Genomic DNA, 22,501 nt, shown 5'->3' with positions numbered 1-22,501 from the left:
CAGCTCAGTTCATTCACCGCCATACCTCCAACTGGGCGCCATTTACGTCCACACATTCGCGTAGGCGGCGCTGGAATCCACTCACAGAATTTGAGTGGATGGCTTGAGCATGGCGTCACAGAAGTTGAACCGGATGTCCAAATCTTCATCATGCAGGTCCTGGACTATCTTGAGTTTGTAACCTTTGGCCTTGATCGTCTTCTTGGCTATCTTAAACACGGTTGTCTGTGGAATTCCGAGTTCCATGGACCGTCTAGGAATCGACTTCTCTGGTCTGTTGATGATGCTTTCCCTTACCCTGCTCACTGTTGCAGGGCGGCCTCCCACTTCGAGGACGATCCAGGATGCTTCCTGTCTCCAAGAACTTAGCATGCCACTTTCGGATTGCACTCTCAGTCGGTGCCGGGTTTTTGAACTCTTTGGTGAACTTTCGACACACCAGAATAGGTGATTTTAGCTCTGCGTACCACAGAACACATTGCGCTTTCTCTTTCACCGACGCCATCTTTGATACGGTAAAAAAAATAGTCTTCTCAGAGGAGTTTTTCATTTATTTATTTCTTTAAAAGACACACACACCAATATAGCTTACAACTTAGTTTAAACAGTCAACATTGAAACAACAATGGATGGAATTTGGTAAGAAACTGACCCTTCCCTCCCTCTCTCAACGTGTTCAGAGTTGCCGCTTATCTAACAGTGTTGCCATTTAAAAATCTAAAAATTTAATCCTTCCTCTACCGTTTGCACTTTATTTGATTTCATTATGAGCATTTTTATGAAAATTATAAGCAAATTAAATCCGTCCATACTTTATGAAAACCCTGTATATATATATATATATATATATATATATATATATATATATATATATATATATATATATATATATATATATATATATGATATCGGTAGAACATGAAATAAGCGTGCCAACGAATACAAACAAATGTATCTTCTACCAAACAAATGGATGCCATTTTCCAATATCATTTTACGGTGCGCTACTGTGTTCTTATGATCTTTTACTTGAGAATACGCTGTCAGAAAGTGTAAAAAGATTGTCCTATAAAATTATGTTACTGGCGATTCTGGACCTGGATGCGAGAATTGGAAACACTGCCTTACGCATAAATATTTTCCATCTCTTTTAACATTATTTTACAGAGCTTATATTTCGCAGCTGGTACAATGAAACTCTCAAAGATGTTTATCTGTACATTATTTGCACTAAAAGTTAAGATTTATTTTGCAATTACTTATGTTTTGGACCTAGCGATGTGGATGTTGATTACGCCTATATTGTACTCAGGTACACAATTTCTTGTACTTTGGCAGCTAAATTTGACGCTGAGTGTACTCACTACATCAGTTTAAGATAACTTATACTACAACTTTTCAAGTAAAAACCTGTGAGTTTTCGTTTTATAGGACCATTATATCTTATTTCAGCCCCCTGAAGCAGGGGCGGATCCAAGAGCGATCGCCCACAGAAGAAACAACTTTCTTTTATATATATATATATATATATATATATATATATATATAAGTAAAACCCCTCCCAGAGTTTGGAGCTCTTAAAAGTAGCTCTAAGTAGTAGTATTAAGACCCACCGTCCCCCAGAAATCCGTCCTGGATCCGCCCCTGCCCTAAAGAAGTGATCTTGGATTAGACCGATCGATTTTGTCATTATGTATTTACTGCACGTAAGTCGGTCATGCAGAATCTTGACGTCCACCTCTATTAAAAGTTTAAATTGGCGCTGTTCTTTCTCGCTATACCATCAATAGGTTTGTTGAGTAATATATATAGTGCTCTAGTCCTAGACAATTCACAGGATATACGCTGTTTTGTGAGCATCTATGGTTCGCATAATAGACATGTGTGATCAGGGGCGTATTTTAGGGGGTGGCTTCCGGAGTTAAGCCACTTCCGAAATGTTACTACTATTTTAAAGTAAATGAAATATCTTGCAGAATTACCACATTTTCAGGAATAATATTAGCAAAGCCCCTCCCAAAACAAAATCGTAAATACGCCACTGTATGTGATAATAGAGAACTAATAATGTAAAACGCATGCATTACCATTAACATATAAAAGCGGTGATATTATTTTATGGTATAAAAGCATTTTATTCCATTTCCTTGGCGATGATGCTTTGATAAGTTACTTTATTAATAAATGAGTGTAGGTCAGGCACGCACCCATTTTTTTTTTTTTTTTTTTTTTTTTTTGGAAGGGATCTAAAGTTTGTGATGGTCAGATACTGCATGACGCTACAACTATGTTGCATTCAATTGGTGTTATTCTACATCCGAGAAAAACGATAAGTAATTGTCAAGTATTGAAACTTATATTCTCAGCTAGAATGGTAGAACTAGATCACCGCTGTAACTTAGATTTTTTTCTGGAGGGGCAAGCATTAAAGTTTGGGCACCCTACAAAAAGTTGTTTTGTCCCCCCACCCCACCCCCCACCCCCCACACACAGAGAGAGAGAGAGAGATGAATTGTGTTGATTTTAAGTTTAACGTCCCTTTCAGCAGCGACGCTATATGAAACGTCTACCTACAGATTAACGTGGAATCCGAACCACATGAGCTCCCGCCGGAAATCGCAGCCAGGTCTCCCATACCAAAGATGCGTATGCAAACCACTTAGCAACGAAGGAACTCGCAAAGAGAGAGAAAGAGAGAGAAAAACACTATGTAAATTTTTACTTCCCAACTTGGAATATTAGAAAATTTTCCAGTTCCCGAAGCTAATTAGAAAATTTTGCTGACTAACTTTCCTCTACAGGAATTCAACTTTGTAGCTCAATGTGCAGTTAAATATAATGGAAAATTTTCCACGTAATATCACTATACATAATATCCAAAATTGCCCAGCTTACGAAAAGTTTTTTTCTACTTGTTTCTACATCGCAATGAAAATTTTCCGATCTATGAAAATTCCTTTCACTTGTTTACACAGAGCAATAAACCTTTCCGATTTACTATTTGCTTCAAAATGATGAAAATTTTCCGACACAAAGTTTTTTCAATTTTTCCATACAGGATAAACAATTTTTCGATTCATAAAAAATGGTTTCACTTGTTCTACATAGTACTGAAAATTGTCTAAGCCATGAAAATTTTCAGATTCTTTAAACGATCTTTCACTTTTTAACATTTCTAAACATGAGTTTAATCAATTTTATGATCACTGAGGAACTGTTACTTGATTTCCTGATATTTTTTAGAATGGAAAATTTTCCACCTTACATCACTAATTATATCTTTTAGTGAAATGTAAAAATGCCTTCTTTTTAAAAATGCAGCTCTATTATATGGTAATTCAACCAATTTAACGAGTTTCACTCAGTCCAAGACAATTTGTTTGAATACTGATCTACCACTATTGCATCTGTATTATGTAGTGACAACCAACATCCTACTAGGTTATTTTAAGATTTATTTCTGAATGGCATGCAATATCTTTCTTTTATGTTCTAAGACAACGAGACATTTCTAAATCAATCTCTGAACTGAAACATTCTTCTTTGAGAAATCAAACAGAATCTAAAGTTATCTCAGTAAAATATGCAGAAACGAAAAGGTGTACAAAGAACAGCAATTCTTTATTTTGAAATATTTAAGTGACAAGAAAAACAAAGCTTTACTTCAACAGCCATCTTGCGACGGGAAGAAAAGTAAAAATGAAAGAAAATCCGGCGCCGTGGTTGTTTCTAGTTTGTGTGTAGGTCGGTTTTCAACGGGAAAGATCTAAAAACGGAAGTTGGTCAGCAAGATTACATACCGTGTGTTCTTTAAGAAGAAAGATCTGCTGAATCAATATCTGCCTTACTCTCCTTCATGCAGTTACTTCCGGGAGGTTAGAAATAACCTTCCTGAAAGTTTTAGTAACCAGGAAAGTAACCGCCTCTTTAGGTTTACGCAGTGTAGCAAACATATCAAAATAAATTATTGTATAGCACTTGTGAAATTGTCGTAAAAGGCAAATCTTGCAGGTTTACTTTAGAGATGCAACCAGGAAACCACAATGTATGTTCTGTAGTGATTGCCAGAATAAATGTTATGTATTTATTTTATTTTAGGTTGTACAATACGGTACAATTACATTTTCTATCTCTATTGTATGATTTGTGGGCCACGGTAACTCAGTGGTAGAGCGCTTACGTTTTTTTATGTGGGATCTCTGGTTCGGTTCTCGGCCAAGTAACTTTGTATGGAAATTCAAAAATTTACAGTCCGGGCCCGGCCCGAGTCTATGCAGACTTCTATACCAGAGTATAAAAGCTCTATACCTGCGTCCCACTTTACAGAGATGTTTACAATGAGAACTACCTCTTGACGCCAATACGTCAATGGCACATAGCAATAGGTATGAATGACGCCATATGACGTCAAGTGCCAGCGAACGAGTTAAATTGAAATATTTTATCTATTCGTACCATGATAGATTTCTCAGGCACGTAACCAGGATTTCGTGAAGGGGGGGGGGTCCGTGACATGAAATACTGTGATCACCACACGAGGGGCTCGACCATTCGAAACTATTTTACTGGAACATATATTGGTTCGTTTAGCCAGGGTTTTGTAACGGGGGGAGGGAGGGGGAGGTGTGACATGAAATTCTGAAGGTCCAGGAGCTCGAACAATCTAAACTACTTTACTATCAACACATATTGGTTTGTTAGGACAATAAAATGAGGATGTGTCGGTAAGTATTTTAGTAACAATCTATGAAGAAATCTCGAGTGAGAGAATAGAAAAACGCATTGAAAAAGATTTTACCTATATTTAAGTTGTTCCTCTGTTCATTCAAATATAACACTTTTCCTTTCATTATGACCTCAACTATTATGAAAAGTACATACTCAATAATGTCCTCTAAAATATCTTACTCTATCTGAGTTCCTTTCTGAGTTGAATCAAATGTTAACAGAACTTTATTTCCACATTTTTTTTTTGTTTTTTTGTTTTTGTTATTCCGTCAACTAGTGTCTGCTCCAAGTGACAATTATTAAAGGAGCAGTACAAAATTGTTTTTGAAATAACGTGTTTGATACTGCAAGGATGCGATGACGAAAAATTATGGTAAAAATGTCCACGCTGTTACACAACGGCACTATGCTTTCGGACGCTTGAAATCTTCCTGACTAGTAGCAGAAATTCTGAGAATTCCGTAACTTTTCAAGAAATTTCAAATTCCCTGACTCTTCCAGGATATCTCGCTCACCTCGCCACCATGTATTTCAAATAATACAAATCTCCTCATAAGAAAGAGGAACCAAAAGCATCCTGTATTTTTTTTAAATTTCTAACGCTGATGTTCCTTTTTTCTCATTTAATTTTGTTTCATTCTTCCTTAATTTTTTTTTCATTTCTGGTCTCGAAGGGGGGTCTGGACCCCCCGAACCTTCCCCTTGGCTATGTGCCTGGATTTCTTCAAGTAAAGGTAGGATGTGTTCGATCTTGGAAAATTCTTAATTATGCAGATTATACACTATAGTCTAGATTCAGAGATAAAAGTGGATTTGAAAAAGTAGGGGGACGCTTGACGTCATGCCGTCTCCCGTGCCCATCTTTGCCCACTGTATATTTTTAGAAATTGGAGGAAGATATCTTTTGGAAGTGGGAGACGACGTCCGCCCGGATTCCCCCTCACTTTTACCCTTGTATCTAATGCATTATTGTAGTTTTGCTCTACCAAATTGAACTAACTTCCGGCCTCATAAGAGTATTCCCGAGTATTCCCGAGTATTTCCGAGCGTTACTTCCAAGGATCTTATAAAATAGAGGATATGCCCTTACAATAAAATCTTGAAGCCATACGTAACAGTTTAGTCACCCCTACTCTGAACGCTCCGCCCAATAGAATCGCAATGTTTTGAGCCAACAATCATGGCGGAAACGAAAGTAGCCAATCAGACGATAGCAGAAACAGTAGTAGCCAATCAGACGTGGCGATGTTCGGTTGTTTTTTGGCTTCATCGTTTTAATAGGATCAAGATATATATGGGCAGATCCTCTATTTATAACATTCTTGGTTACTCCGCTATTTTGTTGTAATCTGGAATTCGATTTTCCGGATGAAACGTCGGACTTAGTCCGAGCACGCTGAAGTAACAAGAGACGATGTACCTTCTGACTGGTGTGATTAATTTACGCATGTCACACCATAGGTGTCCAAACTTGCGAGCCCGACGCTCATGAGCTCGGCACTCACGCTCAACCGGGCTCGGGCTCAATAATTGAGCGCGAGCTCGAGTGAGCCCGAGCCTCAATGAAATAGTGAGCGCGAGCCCGAGTGAGTGCGAGCTCAGATAAGATTAGTGAGTGCGAGCGCGAGTGAGTGTGAGCCCAGTCCAGAGAGATGAGCGCGAGCCCGAGTGAGTGCGAGCTCAGTTGAGAGAAGTGAGCGCGAGTCCAGCTGAGACAGGTGAGCGCGAGTCCGAGCGAGCCCAGTGGAAAATGGCCACCTTTGTGTCACACTCCCAAGGACACCGGGAGTAGGATATACAGTAATCACAGACTAGCCAGAAGGTGTTTCTCTAAGGGGGCGAAAAATTGATTGCATGGGGAGAAAGAGACCAATTCCGGAGGGGGCAAAAAATCCGATGCACAAACATGGTCTCGAATACATTAACTTTAATGTATATACATAATACATAATACATAATAAATTATAAAACAACAGATATTTATACACATATTCTCATTAAATGAAATGAAAGCTTTAAGTTTTACGTCCCACGGTTATACCGGTTAGGCTAAAGGAGACAGTGATGATGAGTAGAATAATGAATGAAATGGTGGAATCAAGAAAGTATAAGAGCAAACCCTAACGTTAAGGAACGTTATCCATGTAGTAGTTCGGGGGTAAAGCGCTCATCTCAAGTGCGTGTAGTTTCTAGTTGGATCCCAGTTAGCTTCAAGTAGACTTTGTAGTGCACATATACCGTGTGCCTGAGGTTTTCTTGGGGGATTACTCCATTCCCTTCCATTTATTTCATTCATTATCACCATTGCGATCTCCTTTAGCCTTGAAGCATAATCGTGGGGCATGAAACTGAAACAAATAATAATAACAACAATAACAAAAAGATTATGAGTCTACTCTGAAGCTAGGTTACCATGCTGCAAGAATCTTTTAGCTGTTATTTAAAAACCTTGCAACCTCATCTTCCTATTCAGTGTTTAGACAGTACAACATTCTGAAAGCAAGATTTCTGAACCCATGCAGCACTGCACTCTAGTGGACAAATAGTGAATCTCCTAATTAAAAACGTGTATTTTGGCGAGCTTCCTCTCCCCGTCCAAAAGAATCCATTGTTTGGCAAGCGGCGAAACTTTTTTTTTTAATGTCAGTGCAGGTAGCAAGCAAGACGACCCAGAAAGTTACACATAGTTTGACTCCTTACAAGACGAAAAAAATGCTTCGTATCCCTTTCAGGACTATGTTTACATGAAGAAATATTGTAGGGTTACAAAATTTTTTTAATGACACCTACAATATTCTTGCAGCATGGGAACCTAGCTTAAGATAGGTCCTCTTCCATTTCAGAGATCACTTTCACAGTACTATGAGACGGTGAGCAAACTCATCTCAAATCGAAACCACCATACAAAAAAAGACAAAGGAAAGAAAAGAAAAAAAGATTGTAAGTAAAAGTCTAGAATTACTATGGTCATCCCAAATATATCTGCACGAAGCAAGAACTGCTACAGACACAACATTTCACATTTCAATAAAGTAACTCGCCGATAATCAAATTGTTTTGCGTCACATGAAAAAAAAAATCATCATGGCAGGGGCGGGTCCAGGACGGAATTCTGGGGACGGACGGTGGGTTATAATACTGCTACTTAGAGCTACTTTAAAGAGCTCAAAACTCTGGAATGAGTTTTATTTATATATAAAATAAGAAAGATTCCTCTTCTGGGGGGGAGGAGATCGCCTCGATCCCCCCGGGATCCGCCCCTGGCATCATACAGATAGTGGCGAATGTAATCTTTATGCGCGTAAGGATAATTACATGTATGAGGAGATATAGGAAAATTTTAATTATCCCGAAGAAGTATCATAATTAAGTGATTACAATGTGACTTGGCCAGTATAGACATTAGGCCTTACATGTAAAATTTAGTGAAACTTATTCATATGCATGACGTTCATTTAGTTTTGGAAATTCTGTGTCTTAATTAAAACTAAAATCTGGCGAAAGCAAGTTACTTTTAATAAATAGTAGTCTTAGAACATTATTATTTATTGAAAGTGATTTGCATAGTTTTAACTATTCATGTAGTCATTTACTTTCTTTACAGGTGGTAATAGTTTTCGGTAGGAGAAATGAAAATATGAAATCTTTAAGTTTTACGTCCCACGGTTATGCCGGTTAGGCTAAAGGAGACGGTAATGATGAGAGGTGAGTGAAATGGTGGAAAGAAGAAAGTGGGAGGAAACGGGAGAACCCCTAGAAAAACCCACGAACACGGCGTTTGTCCACCACAAAGTCCACAAGGCGCGAGCTGGGATCGAACCAGGGACTCCAAGCACCGGAAGTGAACGCTCTAACACTGAACCACCACGCCCCCTAGTTTTCGGTAGGGTACAAGATGGAGAACATAGAAGCTCGTAGCGTAATTTCTGCATTTGAAGTGTTACAATCACCAGTCAAATTCATGATAAAATGAAACTTTGTGTGTGATGTTGATTGCCCATTCTATAACACTGTCGTGAGGTGGAAAACTAATTTCCAAAGAGATCACATGCTCCTTACATATAAGCCAAGACCTAGACATCCACGAATCACGGACGACGCCACAACAGTGAGGGAATTCGAAGAGTAAATTCTGGAAGATCGCCAAATAACCATTCATAACATCATGCAACAAAGTGTACCAGGCGCGCACCCAGGAATTTTTGCTGAGTGGGATCCAAGCTTTGGGGGAGGGGGATCCTATACTACAAGCCACTTCATCTATGTAGTATAGAACGGATATTATTCTGTACCCTAAAAGACGATAAGTAATTGTAAATGACTTTCACATATATTCTCAGAAACAAAATAATAGAAGTAGATTATTTATCAGAGAAGTACAGATGAAGAGTAAGATCAAATTTTCATGTCACATCAGTCATCTCCTTGTTAAATAAGTATAGTTCTACTGAAAACTGTAAAAATGTATATTGAGTTAGGAAGTTTTGGAAGGAGGTCCGGACAATGCGGGACCCTCCCCCGTGGGTACGCCCCTGAAGTGTATTCAGTTATTGTAGTGTATGAAAAGTAATTCATGAGGAATTACAGATGTTAGACTATTTAGAGAAGTATCAAGAAATGATATAAAACGCAACACTCTGTCTCTATTAATTCATGATGGTAATTAAAAGTTTCCGATGTCTTCTGTCATTAGTTATATGTATTTACATATAAAATTTATTCGTAGAGGCTCCAGCATAATAATTTGCCCAGGGACCCATAAGGTTGTTAAAACAGCACTGATCAAGACTTTTGCAACAAAGATATAAACATCCTAAATGGTTAGTAACAAAGTGAATAATCTCGTCTTAAGGAATATCAACGCTTGTAGTGAAGAACTGCATAGTGTAATATCCTATGTGATGTCGTAAAGAAGCAATTCCACGCATCAATGTTTACAAACACCACCACATGGTTCAGCAATAGGATTTCCCACCAGAGGGACCTATAATCACATGCAGACGACGACTTCTGGCCCCTCCCATGGAGCAGAAGACGACATCGGAGCAGCAGCGCCAGCGCCACCCAAAATGACCCTATAAATTTGATGGACGAAGGCAACTCGACACCAGTTTTCTGGTGACCCTCCTACTGTCTGCTTCGGGACTTTAGGAGTAACCTAACCCCAGGGCCTCTAGTCTGCTACGGGACTACGCCTATCCTTTCTCCTGGCTTTGCCTGCTTCGGACCTCTGACTGGGAATCCCAACCTCAGCCGCTTTGCCTGCTTCGGGGCTCTGTTGGCCATCTAACCTACCCACTGCTTGCTTCGGAGCTTTGGCCACCTAAAATCCTCTCCTCTTTGCCTGCTTCGGGCCTCTGTTGGAGATCCTGTCTGCGACCTTACGGTCAAAGACCACCTATAACTCACCTTGATTCTAGAGAGATCAATTTGTATAGTATTTTGTAAAAATACTTTTTATAAAGAAAAGTTTTATAATAAAACTGGTAGTGGGAGTCGATTCCGGACGTTCTTTTTATTCAATGCTCTACCCAAAATCCTATATGAGACAAAGTTTTACAATAGACAGTCAACAACATTGACACCAAACTCAACCAACAATAGAACTTGATATCAAGAACATAGCGACGAGGGTTGCTTCCGTGCGCAAGACTACTATAGATTTAGCCAGCCAACACACACTCACACAAACTGTACAGAAGGCCTCCAGAACCATTTTCGAAACGTAAAATTATATTCTCGTCACTATTTAAAGAAACATATACAAGGAGGGACAGTGGCTCAGTGGTAGATTGCTTACCTGTGATGTGTGAGATTCCTAGTCAAGTAAGTTTGTAATGGAGAATATTGAGTCGTGAGTTTTCTCGAGGTACTCTCGTTTCCATCTACAATCCCATTGTATTATTTCTTTTATCACTTCCTGTAATCATTTGTCTCTCTTAGTCTTAAGGATACAAGCGTGGGACGTTAAACTAAAAGAAAGAAAGGAAGAAGATATATCCATCCATGACATACCTATCAACCAGAAAACCCACACAACAACATACATAAAGCTTCCTATTGGCGATGTCGTTAACATATATGTCTTCAAGATGGGAGACACTGGTTTCGACTCCCGAAGGGAGTTCGTGCGGTCCGGATCCCGCCTTAAACTGTGGATACGCGTCTCATATAGTCTCGGTATTGAAAGGTTTGATAAACTATAGATGAACCAACATAATAGAATTCCCAAGACATATCCACCTAGATAGGTATATGCACAAGGTGTATCTTACACACACACAACGCATTGTCTTTCCTCAAAGAAACTTGAATCTTACCTTTATCATGTTAGCTGTACAATACAAAGTAATGAAAATCCCTACATGCAATGGAAACATCTTAAAGCTTATGGGCCAGTTTCCAACTCGGCTACAATTTCCACTCTTTTATTATCTTTTGTAAACATCTCTCTCTTTCTCCCAATAACCAACAAGCACACTCGTATCACATCTGGTAAGTGAGATCCCTGTTTAGATTCCAGCTCGTGGATTTCGTGCTGGACAAACACCGAGTACGTGGGTTCTTTCGTTTCCTCCCACTTTCCTCAATTTAACACTTTATTCATTAGCATAATCATCGTCTCCCTTTACCTAGGGGAATAATCGTGGTACACTAACCCCCCCCCCAAAAAAAAATAAAAAAATCACTCATAATAATGCAGCTTGATAATTTCCAATTATTTGTTTTCAATTAAAACAGTGTGCAACTGACGGAACAGGTAGCATGTTTCTATTCCTGGTTGGAGGAATAAATAAAATTACTGACTATTGACCATAATTATATGATACTCGATAAACTTAAAGATCTTTATGTAAGGTATATTTCCCATAATGCGATTAATAGGTTTCGAGAAATGTCTGCACTACGAAAGAATTATGTTGTTCTACTTCTATTTACTATGGATTTAAATTGAACTTCTTCATCACAGAATATGAGGATAATCCAGGAAATTATGCTTGGTTTGTAATAGGGGTACATAAACGAACTGATGCAGGAGGTAATGTTCCTTGAGAATAATTACCTTTCATAACATAACAGAAAGGGTTTCGCTTGTTGCTGAGTACACATGGATATTAGTAATACGATCAAAGTATCTCGGCTAAACTTAGCTGGGGTTGGCTTTTCGAATCACCGTTCTTCACCTGTTTCTATCTTACGTGATATTCATTGTGACATTACACTGCATCATATGGTTCTTAACCCTACAATGCATATTGTATCATATTTGATACAAAATAAATTATGTTTAGTATTAGTGTTCAGGTCTTGGGTTGTATCACAAATACATATCGTATCATATCTGATATTTCTCCTGAGCACATAGTTCACCATATATCCGGTAGATGTCAGGAAAATGTTGCTTCAGTACAGAGAGAAAGAAGTCTTGCGCGTGCTTAGTATTTCAACCGCAGCATCTTCGTCACAGCAACATGGAACTTCTCTTCCTTTTCCTTCCTCGACGTTCAACATTCCGATCCATACAATATAGCAGATTACACTACTAATTTGTAAATCTTGCCTATCTTGCCTTTAAGGTGCATTGGTACCCTACGATCACCGAATACTCCAGCCGCTTTGTCCAACCACTGCTAATTCTAACAGTTACATCTTTCTCCATTCTTGAATTTTTCTGTAATATTGATTAAATAAGATGATATTAAAACAGAAAGATCATACGCGAAGATGAAAAGGTTAGCAGAGGACCGTCGGGCATGGAAGCTTTTCAGCTGCAGCAAGTGACCTTCCAATAAAGGCAGAATACCTATGATGATGATGATGATGATGATTAAATAAAACTTTGTCCAGTCGTATTCTTGCATTTTTGATAACATCTTTGCTGAATGGGTAATGCAAATATTCTGTCTAAATTTGACTATTAATATTACTAATAATATTTACTAATACTAAGATCTTTGTTCTCTAATGTTCCTATGCAGGTATCTAATATTTCTTGGAGCACTGCCTTACACTCAGCAGCAGCACAATTTCGTCCACAAATAGCATATTGTAAGGTTCTATCTCTTATATATCTTTTATAAACTCGTCCACCACAACTGTGGAAAAAGTGTGGGCTGAGACTCGATCCCCCCATTAAAAATATAATTGATATCGAAAATAAGATGAAGAAATTTCAATGAAATATTTATATTACTGTTCCGGAATAATACCGAAAATAGGGTAATTCAGGGGGAAGTGACCATAGGGGTGAATTGAATAGAGTTAAGGTAGATGATATGTGGCTACAAAGCATGATCGGCGCTGACCTTGTAAAACCCCTATGTGTGCAGTATTGAGTCTTGGCTGACGAAGAAGGTAGTGTACAGAGAAAAGAAGTGAACTATTGAATGCAGCGAACACGGACAGCAGGGTAGGTGAGTAGATTTCTAGCCTTTTTTTTTTTTTTTTTTTTTGTTATTGTAATATGGAACAGTAAGAAACTAGGACAATTAATTATTTCCTAAAGTTATCGTGTTGTACGTAATATTTACACAGCAACGTGAGGCGATTATTAGATTATTGTATATAGATGTGCATCAATATATTTCGAACATAAAGCTACAAAACATGTTTTGAGAAAAGACGACGAAATGAGGTGAAATGACTAACACATTTTGGGGTGATATGAATAGTCCTGTTAATCATTAAATATATCATTAATGATTCCATGTATACAACATGGATCAAAGAACATATTGATATCTATTTCCTGTCTGTCCTCCAAACCACAGTCTCGTATAGGAGAAACCTGGGTCAACTCAAAAATTGTGCTCTTTCTTGTAAGGTCAGACAACTCAATGCCTCCGAGATGGTACTTTGGACACGATCCCGGATTGGTATATCTATTGCTTCTTAAGCATTTCTACAACAATAGCTTATGTACCTTAGCTGTATGCTCATTATATAGCAGTTAACATCTCGTTACTTACATTATATCAAAGACACTTCTCACCATTTCATCCCACATATATACGAGTATCCACTTCATTTCCATGAGAAATAATTTATCATAATTTATTTCTTTCTGTTCACGTTACTTGTGACACGATATGAACCATACTTATATTTTCAGAATGCAGAAGGACTGTACTATTAGTATAGTTGTCAATTAGTCTGCTACCATTTTTTTTGTAAGGTTTTTTCACTTTCGCACTTACTATGTTCACTTCCCCACGAAATATACTTGTGAAGCTTTGTTGGTAGTAACTTTTCAAGGCACCTGCAAGGTTGAATAATAAATGAAGTTACAGCTTCGGGGTATCACGCTGTCTTCTATAATTAAACATCACGTTTGTTTGAAGTATCTTTATTTCAAAATTATGTCTTGTTTTGTAGCTAAAATAATCATATATGATTATAGACATAATATTACATTTCTATAAACAGGAAAGTAATGAGGTGTATACTAAAGTGCGCAACGATAACATTATATGTTGTATATTTACTTTAGTAATTAGGGCAGAAGTGCTATTCTGACAAGCACTAGCCAAAAAATTAAAAGAAAAAAGTGACTAATATTTGTAGGTTGAGCAATATACTTTGTTAATATGTTGCTATGTTGATAGTATTCGTTGTCAAGAACATATTTATAACATATAATTATGTGAAATGCCATTATAGTTAGACGTATAATTTTGAATTGTGAAATAAAACAAGATATTATCGTAAAATATAGAGTTCTATGAATTCGAGACTGGTATATGTTTTTTTGAGTTATTTCACATATGAGTAGCATATAAAATATATGCGAATATATGTACAAACTGAGGCATTGTGTTGTTATAAGTGTATACCTACATAATACTTTTACGTTTAGTGTCTACACATTAAATTTATGAAAGAAAGGGCATACGGAGGTGAATATTGTAGAAAATGATATAGCGTATACCTACGAAAAAAAATATAGCATTCCACCCCTTTATAAGTGATGCAATATCCCGTTCACTCCAGTCAAGTGTTACTGTCTCCTCCTAATATCTTTAGATGGACCCAGTCCGCTGCAAGGGATGCTAATATATCATCAGTTGGCAATACTGCTTCTCTACCCTCTATTTGTTGCACTAAACCCTGAGGAGACGTAAGTGGTGGCGTATCCATCTTGCAGAGAATAATCCGACACAAAAAGAAGAAAATACAAAGTACGCGGAAGATCTAAACCCCACCGCTTCTCAAAACAAAAAAGTAAACAAACAAAAAAAAATCTTAATCACCAGCCAAGCAAGATAGGAAATGCGCTTGAGGGATTCAGGATTGGGAAATTGTAGCTGAAGAAGGTAAGATTTTAGGGTGGAGAGGGAGGGGTTACAAAGGGGGGGGGAGAAGGTAGAACATCAATCTAGCGAATGTCGAGGGAGTAACGAGAAAATCAACGCAGATTACGGAATCCAAACTAGAGTTCTTCAGAAAACTGGCTCCAAATAAGTTTTCTTTTTTACTTGCGTGTGTTTCGAGCATTGTATTGTGTTAGCTTTTGGCTGTTTGATCCAGATATTTATTATAAGAAACATATAATATTTAATTTCGTTTTCTCTGTAAAGTCAGAAGGGTGAAGTCCCCGCACCTTTTTGAGAGGACAGGCACAACACTCGTATCAAATAATTTTGTTAAAATTAAACGTATCGGTATATAAATTATAACCAACTATTATCATTACACTGTTGGAAGAAGGTCTCTCCATTCACGTTCTACAATCATTCATAGTGAGCAGCTCTTTCAATACCTGGGTATTACAAATGATTCATCGGGTTTTGTGTGAATGTATTTCACAAAGTGTTGCATACAAAATAATGATTGATACATCATTTGGAAAAGCACATTTTCAAATTTCTTACACATGTTCTATGTGTGCTACTCGTGTTACATGACATACATCTATGAGGTAGTCAAGCTCAACCCATACACGTCAGAACTCTCCACTGTTTCTTCTGAGACAGGTGGTCGCCCGTAGCTTTTTCCTTTACAGAGACAGCCTGTCTCCTTCAACTGTCGATACCACCGCAAAATGCTTTCGTGAGTTGGTGGTTGTATGTTGTACTGTCTTCGGAACGCACGTTGCACGGTGGTGACGGATTCTGTCTTCACATATTCCATCACACAAAATGCTTTCTGTTGATTATTCGCCATTTTTCGAACTGTTATCACTCTGCCACCTGGTGAGTCACAACGGAACCTCCAATGCCATAAACAAAACTTTAAGGTATGCTCTTTCGATTGGTTATTAGAATAGGTACAAATAGGTGGGCATTAAATATTTGAAGTTATAAGACTTTAAAATCTGACGAATCATTTGTAATAGCTCTGTATTTAGCTTCAGTGTCGAAAGAATACGTTTCATATCGCTTTTAGAATTCTACTTAACCTGGAAATGGCAGAAACTTAAGGCTTCCATATAACGTTATCTCGCATATCGTCGACAAATCCATGTATAGGTGTATCTGCATGTTTTTAATTTTACAAGAAACTAATTTGAAATTCTTCCTATATAACGCCTCAGTTCGTACATATATTTTAGCTATTACATAAACTAGCGATATGTAACATTGTCTGAAAATATACACCAGTCTCAAATTCTCTAGAACATTATATTTGACAGAAATTACTTGTTTTAAATCACATTTCAAATTATACATCTAACTTTCATGGCGACTCACACTAATATATGAGGGCCATTCAAGTCAATCCGGGACTTTTTAAAAAACAAATAGAAAAACAAATTTCAAAGTGTGGAAAGTGGGTTTATTTTCGACAACTTATGCACGATTTCACGACAGGCTATGTACGAATGTCCAGGTTCAGCTGCTTCACGCGCTGAATGTTCTCAGGAATGACTATCGTGGACTCTGATCCACCTCGACTGGGATCGTCAGTAATAGAGATACGGCTATTTTTGAAGCGCTTACACCATTCTAATGTCTTACAGCGACTGAGTGTGTCATTTACCGTACTGAGCCTGAAGTATTCTGTAAATTTCAGCAGGTTTTATGCCCTCGTTCACTAAAAACTTCATCACAACACGTTATTCCACGTAGACGTTCACACTGTTGTCCGCCATCTTGAATAACGGTTTATGCAGAAGCGCGGGAAATGATCGCCGTCTACCAGTAAGAGGACACAGGTGCTAGTTTCTACTGCATACAAAATCTCCAGCCTAGGTGTTCATTTAAACCTGTAAAGAGGAAAGTCCCGGATTGAGTTTAATGAACCTCGTATATCCTAAACATTTCCTTGACAACGGCTAACATCACCATAGCGACGCACAAACAGAAAAATATGGATCATTCTATAGATATAGCTTACATTATTACTTCCCTCTTCTTCTTCTATTTTATGACAAGTACTTCAGCACTGCTGCCCTGATTACTATTAAAATATACAATATACAACTTCGTATCTTTGTGTCCAACTTCAACATTGATCGCCGTAGTGAAAAAATGGTAACAGATAACGAAACACAGTTTTCTGATATGGATTCAGCATCAGAAGAACATGTCTAATACCTCAATCACTTAAGGTTTCAGCATTAAATTTCCATATTTGGACGTGTAACGTATTTTCACAATTTGAATTGAGCCCCAATTCTTATAAGATATTTTACGAAAACACAATAAATGTTCTTTGCTAACGCTTAAACAGACAGGCTAAAAAAAAAAAAAACTTTTTTTGCAGCACAACAGGAGTGCTTTCAGCAATAAAGGATACAGTGTTTCTCTTGTACCTAGGTAATGTCCCGCATTTCTTTGCTTTGTCATGATAGACCTGTTCCTTTAAAATCCTCCGGAGATAACATTCTGCTTCGAGATTAATGTATCTTGGAATCCATATTTCCTTTGAGATTACACTGTTCTTAATAATGGAAGCAAATATGCCCATAGTTGAAGCTGTAATATGACACCTGGCTTTGTTTTGTTGAAATGACCAAGGATGTTATCTTCATCCTATTAAATCAATGAAGCCAAAAAACAGCCAAGCATCGGCACGTCTGATTGACTACTCTCATTTCCGCCATTGCGATTGGCTACTTTCGGTTCCGCCATGATTGTTGGCTCAAAACATTGCGATCTTATTGGGTGGAGTGGGCAAAGTAAGAGTGGCGAAACTATGACGTATGGCTTCAGGATTTTGTTGTAAGGGCAAATCCTCTATTTTATAACATCCTTGGAAATGGCGAAGGGGAATCCACTTTTGCATCTTTCCTTTCTCTTCTGTCCCTCCCATTTCTCTCTGGACGAGATTGTTATCAACCGGAGGTGGTTGTCATATTGAAGAAAGATACCATACTGCAATGCTAATAAACGTTTTGTTTCCTGTAAAAACACATTTCATTATCTCAACTATACAGATTTCGGGATCACCCTGTGTTATGATGAATTTCATTGCAGTTGGTTCATTAGTTTTTCAGTGAAGTAAATACAGTGAAAACCTCACTCCTAGCCCCTGATTTTTGCTTATAGAAACCAAACTATTGGTCATAATGAAAGGAAATTTGGCTTGGTGTACGTCGGAAAATCGAAGAAAAAAAAATTTGCGTATCTGCGAGAAATCGCCAGGAAGAGTGACGTCAGTCCTGTGGCGCTGTTTGTAGTAGTTCAGTAGACACTGAGCTATGGAAGGAGAATGTTGTGTCACAGTTCACTCGTTCGCTATAATAATTAAAAATGAACGCTCCAATAGAAAAATCCATCAAATGTGAAGTGCATGTAGTAATACGATTTTTGAATGCGAAAAAAAACTTTTGGCAGCTGCGATTCATCGCGAACTGTGTGTTGTTTACAGACCGAACGTGATGTGTGAATAGTGTCGTATGTCTAAAGATGGATGAAGCGGTAAGAAGTGGGCGCCCATCTGTAGTCAGCAATGAACTTGTGCAGGCACTGATCTTGGCTGCACGTCTTTAGGCATATCAAACAGTGGCTTGTGTCGCACCGCTTCGACAATGATAATGCACTTCACAATGCTGTTAGCGATTGGCTTCATTCCCAGGCGGAAGATTATATTTATTTATTTATTTATTTATTGCAGAAATAACTTCAAACCTTGTAAAATATTGTGACAAGTATCTCAATTTCAATGCTGAATATGTTGAAAATGAAATGACATGAAATCTTTGAGTTTTACGTCCCACGGATATGCCGGTTAGGCTAAAGGAGACGGTGATTATGAGTAATGAATGAAATGGTTGACTGAAGAAGGTGGGAGGAAACGGGAGAACCCCGAGAAAACCCAGGCGCTCGGTGTGTGTCCACCACAAAGTTCACTTGGCGGGGGCTGGGATCGAACCCGAAACCCCAAGCACCAGAGGTTAACGCTCTACCACTGAGCCACCGCGGTCTGAATATGTTGAAAAGTAATGTAATGTATTTTTCTAATGTGTATAATAAAAGTTCCGTATCTGTGAGTGTATGTTATCCATAACTAAAACGTCTTTTTTTACGAATTGCCCTCATATAAGAAGTATAGTGACATCAAGCGACAAAGTGAAAATAATCAAATATACAGGGTGGCCCAAAAGTAGGTATACAGTCCTGTATTGATCAGCTCACTGTGTTTTATATAATTTTTTATTGTTATCCTACTTTCTTTATTATTTGTTCTTAAGATATTTTTACTTATAACTTAGGCTCGGAAGAGCCGAATCAAATAAATTCATAAACTAGAATGTTATAATTGATCAATGCAGGGCCCACCTTGCATACGTACTTTTGGGCCACCCTGTAGTTATTGGTTTCAGCAATTTGTCATTGAAGACCTGGAATTCTTTATTACAGGTGGTTTTCGGTTTTAGGCTACTGAAAATTCTCTTATTACGCAAGAAATACCACTTTATGATGAACACATTGGCGCCTTTTGCACTTTATCAAGGCCACGCCTTTATTGACTCAATCGTTTTGGACGATAGTGGATACAGAAGTCTATATGAGATGTTTTTACAAGTTTGGAAATCAGTGACATAACGAGGAACTCTATAATTGATAGTCTCAGCAAAATGGCACCATTTTGTCACACTCCTAACGCGAACGTGTTAGAAATATCTTTTGAAGATCGTGTCATTTCCATAGAACGTTGACCCACAGGCCACATGACAATACATCACCAGAAATTCTGAGAGCAAAAATCTATCGCTTCAACTTACAAATTGTCAATGAACTATAACACAACATTGGTGGAAAATTGACGCCGAAACTTCTGCTGTGTCTATGGGTATCTTCTGTGATGCGTAGGCATGCATTGATGCTTATGGTGATCACTTTCAAAAAATGAACTGAAATTTTTCAATTTTACGTCCAACGGTTATAGACAAATGGAGACAGTAATGATCAGAATGAATGAAACGTTGGAATGAAAAAGTGGAAGCAAACGAGAGAAACCCTAGAAAACCCACGCTCATCGTTTTTGCAGTAAGCTGAGTTCGAACCAGAGACCCTCGAATCAGAGGTTAACGATCTACTGCTGATTCACCGCGATTCCGCAAATATTTCCAATACTTGTAATGTTGTGGTGCTTATCATGCATTAAGACTAAATATGTGAAGCAAATTGCATTACATCATGAACAATAGTTTAAATTTTGTAAGCTAAAATCAGAGTGAATGAAGAACTCGGTGCTTACATACAGTGTGACCAGAAATTCCTTTTATATCCGAACTAAATGCGTATAGCAATGTTAGATATTAAAATATTTAAGATTTGAATCTCACATGCTGATTCTTGATGTAGCAACAGTGCTCCTCACATTAATTGTCAGGTGATTTCACTTAACTGCCACGTAATTGTCCGCGAAGGAAGGAGAATAAAGTCTGCGCATTAACCAGTTCATTGTATCGTCCTTTTGTGTTTGGTGAAAAACAATGGGAAATACCAGTGACCTTATTTTAGAGGAGCGCTTAGTGGTGAATGTGAGATTCTACGAACGGAAGCACAGCAACTAAATTATGCCGCAGGCCATGGATAGGTTTCGCGAATGGTTCGTTATTCTTTGGGAGATGAAAGCTTTCCGCCTGGGAAGTGTTTTGGATGCCCTTCGTTCAGGTTGTCCATCATTTCGAAAGGAAACGTATGCAGAAGTTAGTCCGCGATACGTCCACCGTACAAATCGACAGAAAGTGTTCTGCTGAACTTGGAATTCCAAGGAGCACAATGTAGCTGTATATGAAATTGGACTTAAGTCTGTATACGTTCCAGCAAAGGCCATCTGTGAACTAAATGATGTTGACTTAAACTGCCTTTTTGGAAGCACGCAGGATCTTTTGGAGGCATCCTCTTCATTCCTTCTCGGAAGGGTGTTCTTTTCTCTGGAACATCTTTATATGGGCAAAATTTCATCTTTTTTTATCAAGAAATTGATAACAATCGTCCGCATGCCATGCTTTGGGTGGGAATGACGGAACGGCACATCTTTGGTCCGTACTTCTTTGAGAGTTCCGTAACCCAGGTAATTCATCTGGGAATTTTGAAAGACTGGCTTGTTCCACAACTGCAGAATCGGGATATCAACAACGTAGTTGTTTATAAGCAGGCTGGAGCTTCCGCTCACATCTCACTTATTGTTTGTGAATGCTTGAACGACCGTATCCTTTGTCGGTGGATAGGATGTGGGTTCCCAAATTCACCAACTTCTTATCCTTGACCACTTCGAAGTCCGGATCTCATGACACCAGAAAGTGTCCTGTGGTGTATCATCAAATCATACGCCAGGAACAAGCGGTACGTGGACAGCGATTCTCTGCAGGCAAGTGTGCTTGAAGCCTTTCAGATTGTGACCCCGCAACTGCTAAAGTAGATAAGTAGGATATGTATCAAGCTCAGCAACGATAATGGAGGTGCACACACGAACGTTTTGGACAAATAACTACAAGTATTATTAAGCACTAGTAATGTAAAGATGTAATAAATGCAGATGTAACGGGACTTTCTAGGCATTGTATGCATTAACAGTTGGAGTACTACACTCGAAAATTGACGTTCTTAAATTTTGCTGTATTCATGTTAAGCAATGGCGTCAGTAAAGTCATCCGAGTCAAATAGTGACCTCAATATAATGTAGATTGTATTTGATTGGATTGACGTTCTCAGCAAAACGGCTATATAAGACGTGAACCTACAGTTTAAACAGGAATACGAACCACCGTAATGTGTTCAAATTCAGGATCACCCACCGGGAATTGAGCTCGAGATCTTTACATCAAAGGTGCACACATTAGTGGAAAGGGCTGATATAAGTCACACTTTGTATCATAACTTTAATAACGAAAATATTGCATGTAATAGAAATCATTTTTCTAACTTTGCCAATTCTGGTTTCAGTATTGAATAGCAGAAATAGCAAGACGTAGCCAGATAATATTTTTGAAATAGTCTTATCGTCTCCAGAATAGGTTCCATCTGGGGCGTTATGGCTCATTAAAATTGGAAGTTGCAGTGATCTATTAACCTACAGTCTCAGTACTGAATCTCTACGAGGGGGTATCAAAAATCCAATCACCTAGAAGAAGTTTACTCTGGAGAGCTATGACACCATTAATCCTTTTCTATGTAGTCACCGTGTCTAGTGATACATTTTTGGCAGCGGTTTTTCACTTTCCGTAAACTCAGAAGCCTGCAGTTTGGCTTTGAAGCCAAGTTCAACCTCAGAAGTGACGTCATTCCCACTATCGAAATGACGTCCCTTGAGAGGACGCTTCATTTCCGAGAAGAGAAAGAAGTCGCTAGGTGCTAGGTCCAGTGAGTAAGGAGGTGAG

This window comes from Thermobia domestica, chromosome 14 (assembly GCF_964235325.1).
Source record: "Thermobia domestica chromosome 14, izTheDome1.hap1.1, whole genome shotgun sequence".
Classification (NCBI taxonomy): Eukaryota; Metazoa; Arthropoda; class Insecta; order Zygentoma; family Lepismatidae; genus Thermobia; species Thermobia domestica.
This window is presented reverse-complemented; position numbering follows the sequence as displayed.